Source organism: Sinocyclocheilus anshuiensis, unplaced genomic scaffold (genome assembly GCF_001515605.1).
Source record: "Sinocyclocheilus anshuiensis isolate Anshui unplaced genomic scaffold, SAMN03320099.WGS_v1.1 scaffold907, whole genome shotgun sequence".
In the NCBI taxonomy this organism is placed as follows: Eukaryota; Metazoa; Chordata; class Actinopteri; order Cypriniformes; family Cyprinidae; genus Sinocyclocheilus; species Sinocyclocheilus anshuiensis.
This window is the reverse complement of record NW_015546133.1, coordinates 548,640-556,377: the sequence shown is the minus strand read 5'-3', so window position 1 is coordinate 556,377 and position 7,738 is coordinate 548,640. Positions and strand designations below refer to the sequence as shown.

The window sequence follows — 7,738 nt, the reverse complement described above, 5'->3', positions numbered from 1 at the left end:
GCATGCTTGATGTATGAGTGGGAAGCTTATTATTGGGAAATTATATGCAAATGCTTAATGGATTTTGGGTCTGTGTAGAAAGAGCTACCTAAAAAGACAGACTGCCCACACATGTGTGCCTACAAACTGGTTACTGTCAAGTTCAAGTGGTGGGGCCTGCAAAACAAAGTGGAAAACTTTATTCAAAAGGTCAGTGTAAAACATCTACAGTATATGTGATTGATTAAAGAGTTTGACATGAAATCAGATTTGACCATATTTAGTGCATGTTCCTGGTCTGATCGTGTATGATTCATCTGTGGATGTTATTCCTTAAAAATAAAGTTTACTGAGAGGACTTACATTTTTGGCCCTCTTATTTTCACCTGTCATAGAGGCTTTGTTGGTAAAGGCCGCAATTTTTGCCTTATCCAACTCAAATTCATTTAGTTTTTTTATAGTCAAAAAACATAAAATGTGTTGTTTGCCAACTCTTTTCAAGCCACAATCAATATACACTACTGTTAAAAAAACCAAAAAAAACCCTTTTATTCAAATAGGACGCATTAAATTGATCAGAGGTGACAGTAAAGACATTTACGAAATGTTTATATTAATGAAAGATTTATATTTTAAATAATTTTTTATTTTTTTTTTTACTTTATATTCATCAAAGAATTCTGAAAAAATGTGTCATGGTTTCCATAAAAATATTATGCAGAACTGTTTTCAACATTGAGAATAATAAGAAATGTTTCTTGAGCAGCAAGTCATTATATTTAAATGATTTCTGAAGGATCATGAGACACTGAAGACTGGAATAATGATGCTGAAAATTCAGCTTTGACATCACATGAATAAATTATTAATTTAAACATATGAAAACAGTTTTCAATTTTAATAAAATTTCACAATATTACTGTTTTTACTGTATTTTGATCAAATAAATGCAGCATTTTGACTTGAAATCTTACTGATCCAAATATTTTGAATGGTAGTGTATGGCTGGAAGTCTGATTAAAATCTGATTTATATTTTAAATAATTTTTTATTTTTTTTTTTACTTTATATTCATCAAAGAATTCTGAAAAAATGTGTCATGGTTTCCATAAAAATATTATGCAGAACTGTTTTCAACATTGAGAATAATAAGAAATGTTTCTTGAGCAGCAAGTCATTATATTTAAATGATTTCTGAAGGATCATGAGACACTGAAGACTGGAATAATGATGCTGAAAATTCAGCTTTGACATCACATGAATAAATTATTAATTTAAACATATGAAAACAGTTTTCAATTTTAATAAAATTTCACAATATTACTGTTTTTACTGTATTTTGATCAAATAAATGCAGCATTTTGACTTGAAATCTTACTGATCCAAATATTTTGAATGGTAGTGTATGGCTGGAAGTCTGATTAAAATCTTTTTTTTTTTTTTTACACATAAACAAATGGCATCAGAAAGTTACAGTTACCATTAATTTATATAAATAGCATGTTGTCTAATTCCTGATAAAAATTAAGTTCCATCCTAATGTTTTATGTAAATAAAATCAGTTGTGATTACCATTTAATGTTGACTTTAAATTTCATGTCATGGCATCTTGTGGATATCAGTTCAACCTATATAAAATTCATCTTCCAAAATGAATTTTGTACCTCTTTCTCCCTTTAAAAGCAAGAGAAGCGCTTGTTCACTAATTTCCACCGGCAGCTGTTCTGTTGGATTGATAAATGGATCGAGCTGAACATGGACGACATCCGCAGAATGGAGGAAGAGACCAGGAGGGAACTGGATGAGGTCAGATGAGATGCCCTCCAGCAGATTTACATTTGTTTTTGTCCGCTTTAAATTATTCCTCATCTCTGTTGTAGTTTGAACAAGCCTTTATATGGTAATGATGAATTTTAGCCAGTTAGACAAACATTTAACAGAGTACTGACAGCTGAATTCATTAGTTGCGAGACTGAGTTTTTGTTTATGTTCTGGTGTTTTGAGTGTCGCCTTCGACCTGCCACACATTTTCCCACCGTACAGATTATGTGTAACAAGGCAGATGAATAATTGAATGTAGCCCATAATGAGGTCCAGTCACTGCGAACAAAAGGGGCAGCAGAGCGGAGCAGGTCACAGTTCAGCGCTCTCAGGTGCTGTTTGGGGAATGAGTGACATCACATATTGGCGGCATCCCCAGCTTCACATACTTTGCAGGACTATCCCAGAAATCAAGTGTCTCCTCCTTGACTTCCACAAGTGATCTGTAATCTACCAGAGGAAAAGAAAAATCAGTATAAGTCCTTCCTGAATCACATTTTTAGCCCCTTCTTCTTCTGCAAGGAGCTATTTGCTTTATGTACACATGCATGCTTTTCCATTGCTGTCTTCCAGATGAGAGTGAAGGATCCAGTGAAAGGCATGGTGGCTCTTGAAGACTGAGGCTGCTCTGTGTTCCTGGATGCTGCTGTTCATAAAGGTAATTCATGATCTTTAGCGCCCCCTAATGTCATTTATCTGAAACCGCAAGTGAGAACTTAAAAATTATTTCATATTTCCTAGTCTATGAATTCAACATATAGGCTATGTTTGGGATAGCATACTCACATTAACATTATTGGGAGTATATAGTTTATATTGTATGTACAGTATGCAGATTTTCTGTATGCATAGAATATTCCCACAGTGCATTGCACTGAACTTGGCCTTTCATTGACATTGTGATGAATGAACACAATCTCTAGAAGTATTTTTAAGTTGGTAACTGTATGCCACAGCTGATAATGTCACCTGATGTTTTTTTTCTGTATTATTGAAATATATTTCTTATGCTCACCAAGTTTGCATTTATTTGATAAAAGAAATGCTATTATAATTTAAAATAACTTTTTTATTTGAGTATATATTTTAAAATGTAATTCATTCCTGTGATGTCAAAGCTGAATTTTCAGCAACATTACTCCAGTCTTCAGTGTCTCATGATCCTTCAGAAATCATTCTGATCTGCTGATCTGCTCCTCAAGAAACATTTCATAGAATTATCAATGTAAAAACCGATGTGCTAATTAATAGTTTTGTGGAAACCTTTTTTTTTCAGGATTCTTTGATTAATAGAAAACTCAAACGAATTTTGTTGTAGCATTAAAAAAAAAACATTATTACTTTTGATCAATTTAATGCATCCTTGCTGACTAAAAAGTATTTATTTCTTAAAAAAAAAAAGAAACTTACTGACCCCAAACCTTTGAATGGTAGTATGTACTGGACCGTATTCAATCATTATGTTAGTAATCTATTCTGAACATAACTGTGGTGTTTAACCTTTAGAGTAAATGAATGTTCTTGTTCTCTCTCTCTCTGCCATGTCATTTCCTTCATTTCCTGAGTCTTTCTCAGATCAGACCTGAACTACTGGAGACCAGCAGCATCACTCTCCTCAAATCACAGCAACATGTCTTTTTAATCGTAATGGAAGTCCTTCATCCAGCTCTTTTGGTGACCGTTTGTCCTGAGCATCTTTCATATCCTCCTTTCAGTCTGACAATGGAGCACATTGACAAGTTAAATAGGCTATTATTCCGGTTCTATCCTCATGCCCAGTTTCTGAAGTCTTACCTACTTAAATACAGGGACGATCAGCGGTTAGTCATTTATGATGTCAGATCATTACCTTAACATATGGAGCTCGGCAGAATTGTGTTTTAAGATAAGTTTAATGTAAAGCAGATGATATTTGTGTGTATATATATTCAGAATATCTATTGGCAGTGGAATTATTGTGACAGATGTATAAACAGGGTTTTTAAGTAATTGTTCTCCTAATTGTTTTGCGGACCAAGCCGGTTTTCCTTGTTTTGTTTTAATCTGTAGTGATTTGTTTTTGTTGCTTTATTTTTTTTATTTTATTTTACCCACTTTTTAGCCTATTTACTAGCTGATCCAAGATGTAAGTGTGTCTCTTTATAGTGTAGTATTGTACAATCATAGTCGTGTCATCCTGACCATTCATTTATTTTTAACATGCATTGTGGATTCATTTTTTTTGGCAGCTGCTTGGTCACCTTAAAATGTCAGCAAGTACTGTTCATAATTTAATGCAAGACAGAGTTTTTTATAACTCATTGAACAGTATCACATTCTTGGAAGTATTGTTGTTTGTTAATCAGTCAATATTAATGGTTTCATTGTCATCTCTTCCACAATTTCCTTGTGTGTGTGCTATTTTAGTCAAGTTATTGTATTTATTTATTTATTTTTTATAAAAAAGACAGGCGTACCGTAGGTGTAGCTCTCTCTCCCTTGGCTGTTTTTGATTGGTTTACAAGATAAATACAAGATAGATACAAGAATAGATCAGGCTCCGCCCTTTTCTTTAGTCAGTGGCTGACTGTCTTTGAAAGAACTTGAAGAGGCAAAGCTAAACCTTTTAGCCTTGACATCTTTCATAAAATTTTACTATGACTATTTTGTTCTCTACCAGATGAGGTGCTCAAGGAGGATATTTTACGTTATGTCTCACCTCCTGTCCATTTTATTGAAGGATTGATTATCGCACTTACCCTTTTATTACTTGTCTTGAGGATAAAGACACATTTATCCAGTTGTTAGCAATAATACCTCCTTTCACAAACCCTTCCAATCAACATACATGATGTGAGATAGTGACTTTAGAAGTGTATAGTCCATCCCCTCTCAGAATGTTGCGTCATTAGGACTTTAATACAAATATACTCTCACTTCCAATCGCTCCTTACCTGGAATCAGGTAAGGAAGATGAAATGGGTTGAGCATGGGTTTTTAAATCAGTCTTTTCTTAGTAATGTGATGTATGGAAGTATGTGCGTTTGAAGTTCTCAGTGTTTCTTGTTTTTGCGTGAGGGACATCCGACATGTAACTAGAATGGAGGTTTACACCCTTGTGTTTCTTTCAGCCAATGCTCAGGACCCATTGATGCGCATTAAATTATTCTTGTAGAATTACATTGAATTCATAAAAATTCCATTGAATTCTTAATAAGGGTATGCAGGTTTTATGGTGTAGACTGTACGTGTTAAAACATCTTTACCGTCATAATACAACCACCGATACACCAGAACTGTGTTGGTCCTGAGTCTAATCAAAGTGATGTATGGATGTATGTATTGAATTGTATATAATATATAAATATATGTAGATTAACATATATATATATATAACTATATAAATATAGCTCAGACTATCCTGCCAGGCTATCAGCACATACAGCCTTCCATCAATTATATCTAGTGGTTTAGTAATGGCTGGGTGTTATCTGTGGGTGAAGTTACTGTTTGGAATGTGGCGAATTATGGTGAAATTAAAAACTATATTTGAACTATTGATTTGAACAGTCTATAACTGAACCTTCAGATGACTCCGCCCATCACTGTCACTGGCCCCGCCCCTCATCCCTGGCCGCTCCTCTTTGGCAGGATGGTGTCTAAATATGTCTTCATTCATCAATTGTTGTTGTATTTTTGCTGTGAGCCGTAGAAATCTTTCACTTTTAAATTCCTTTCAAAGCTTACACTGTGAACGAAGCCACGTTTATGACCTTTGAACTTGAGAAAAGAACCTTTCGGGGTGTTTTGGACTAAGTTGCCATTCTTCTCTCAGGAGACTCGAATGAAACTTGTTCTTGATCAGTCCAAGCTGGTGTTTGAATGACAGACAGGTGGTGCTCAATGTGAAAGCCCGCAGGTGATGGAGATTTACCGCTGATTACAGAACCGGCTTTCTGACAAGATGCACGTTAAATATCGCATGCGATTAATCGTGCAGCCCTACTCCATAGCAATAAAAATCGATTCGTTCAGCTCTGAGATAATTAAAGAAAGCAAAGGTGGGATTTTTGGACGGTGAAATTTACCCTTAATCTCTGGTCCTAGAAGTCCTCATTTAGATCAGCTTTGATAGGCTGGTATGTTTATTATTCATTCTTTAAACTGATTAGCCTACAGAAAGAAAAGAAAAAAAGAATGTGCCCCTTACTTAAATCACGGCGTCTGCATGAACCACATTATTATCATCACAGGCGTGTCCAAAAACAAGTTTATGGACTTTAAATAAAGTCGAATAAGTTCATATTGTTGTAACTCTTTTAAGATATTTTATGATCAGTCCAAGCTGGTGTTTGAATGACAGACAGGTGGCTTATAAAAGGGAACTATCCACATGAACTGATCATCCACAGTTTGTGTTACCATTATGTAAAGCAGATCATAGTAAACAGGACTTTCTCATAGATATGTTGTTGTTAGATTTCACGATTTGTTGTCGAAATTAAAAACCCCAGTGATTGTAGAAATACAAAAAAATTTTATGAATTTATGTTTAACCCCACCCTGTCATGTCATGTTTTTTTTTATTTCTTTTACTGTGAATTTGTGCCTTTTGTCATCTTATCTTCCAATAAAACTACATTGGAGATGTGAAAAAATAAATTAACTTTTAAAAAGAAATGTTTTACTTCTTTACATATCCTGAAGTTTAAAAAAAATACATATTCAATATTGTTTTTTTTTCTGTAGATTTGTACATTTTCTTCTTTGATCAAACATATTTTTCAGTTGTATGCTTAACATCAGAGTTGTTCCCCTAGTGGTTAGTGCACTGACACATTGAGCTGTGGTGCTTATGTAGGTAACGTGTGTTTGAATCTGGCTTGCAACATTTTCTGACCTCCCAACTTTTCACCATCATTTATTGATAAAACCCATTTCTTCATATAATTTCCACAGTAAACATGTCTAGTTACTTTAACCTAACCCATTCAATGACCCCACTCAGGACAAACACATAAACAAGCACAAATCATAAAGAAAAAGGATCACTGCAAACCCTCCCTTCATTAAGTGAAACTTTCAGCCTAATCAGGATTTGAAGAGATGAAGCCAGATTTAACTAACCCCTTCGTATGAGGCCTTCAGAAAGGGGAATGTGTTTGATTCAGACATTTGGATTAAATTTTTACAGTTACAGCTATATGTGACATGTTTAAATGTTTATTAAATGTTTTATTAATTATACTAGACTCTGGCCCGGTACGAGTTGTGTCGAGCTATTCATTAGTCTGTTTGATGAGAAAAATATGAAATGTAGTTGCAATAAAATGGGTTATTAATCCGTGCAGCAGTGGAGGACTATTATTCTGCTGCATGATACTGAAGAAGAACTGATGATGGCACGGTTTGATCTTCGGCTGATCAATCAGCAGAAAGGGGCGTTTAATTCCCGCCCACGTGTAGAAATCGAATATTCAAGCTGTTTATTCATTTTTCCACCCAAGAACGAAAAACGAAAATTTAAGCTGAATTCTCCTTTTTCGTTTTTTGGGAAAAAAACAAAAAAACGAAAAAGGTGCCGTTTTCTCATTTTTCTACTTTCAATATTAAATAAAAAAACGAATGATCGAATGATACACGGATTCTTAAACTACTTCAGTCTGTGTGCATTGAATTTATTTAATACACGAGTTTCACAATTTGAGTTGAATTACTGAAATAAATGAACTTTTCCACGACATTCTAATTTATTGAGATGCACCTGTATAACAGCTCCTGACAACAACTCAGATTTCATATCGTTTATAAAACTTTTAAACAGATTAACTGTCAATGCAGAAAACACTTAGACGGCAAATATTTTAAATTCATGTTGCATATAAAAACAGTTGTTTTCAATGAACAGAGAACCCTCTGTTTCATGCCCTAATCAAAAGGATTGCGATATATACCAAAT

At 34.2% G+C, this 7,738-nt stretch overlaps 1 long non-coding RNA gene across 2 annotated transcripts; it reads left to right on the top strand.

The window, feature by feature from the left end:
* The first annotated feature begins 83 nt into the window (after positions 1-83).
* On the top strand, positions 84-4,300 carry LOC107701110 (uncharacterized). 2 transcript variants are annotated; one of them, XR_001635608.1, is made up of 4 exons: positions 84-189; positions 1,663-1,785; positions 2,374-2,458; positions 3,376-4,300. It is a non-coding gene; the product is annotated as an uncharacterized LOC107701110 (long non-coding RNA). The 2 variants fall into 2 exon arrangements; XR_001635609.1 differs by having other exon boundaries at positions 3,366-4,300.
* The last annotated feature ends 3,438 nt before the right edge of the window (positions 4,301-7,738 follow it).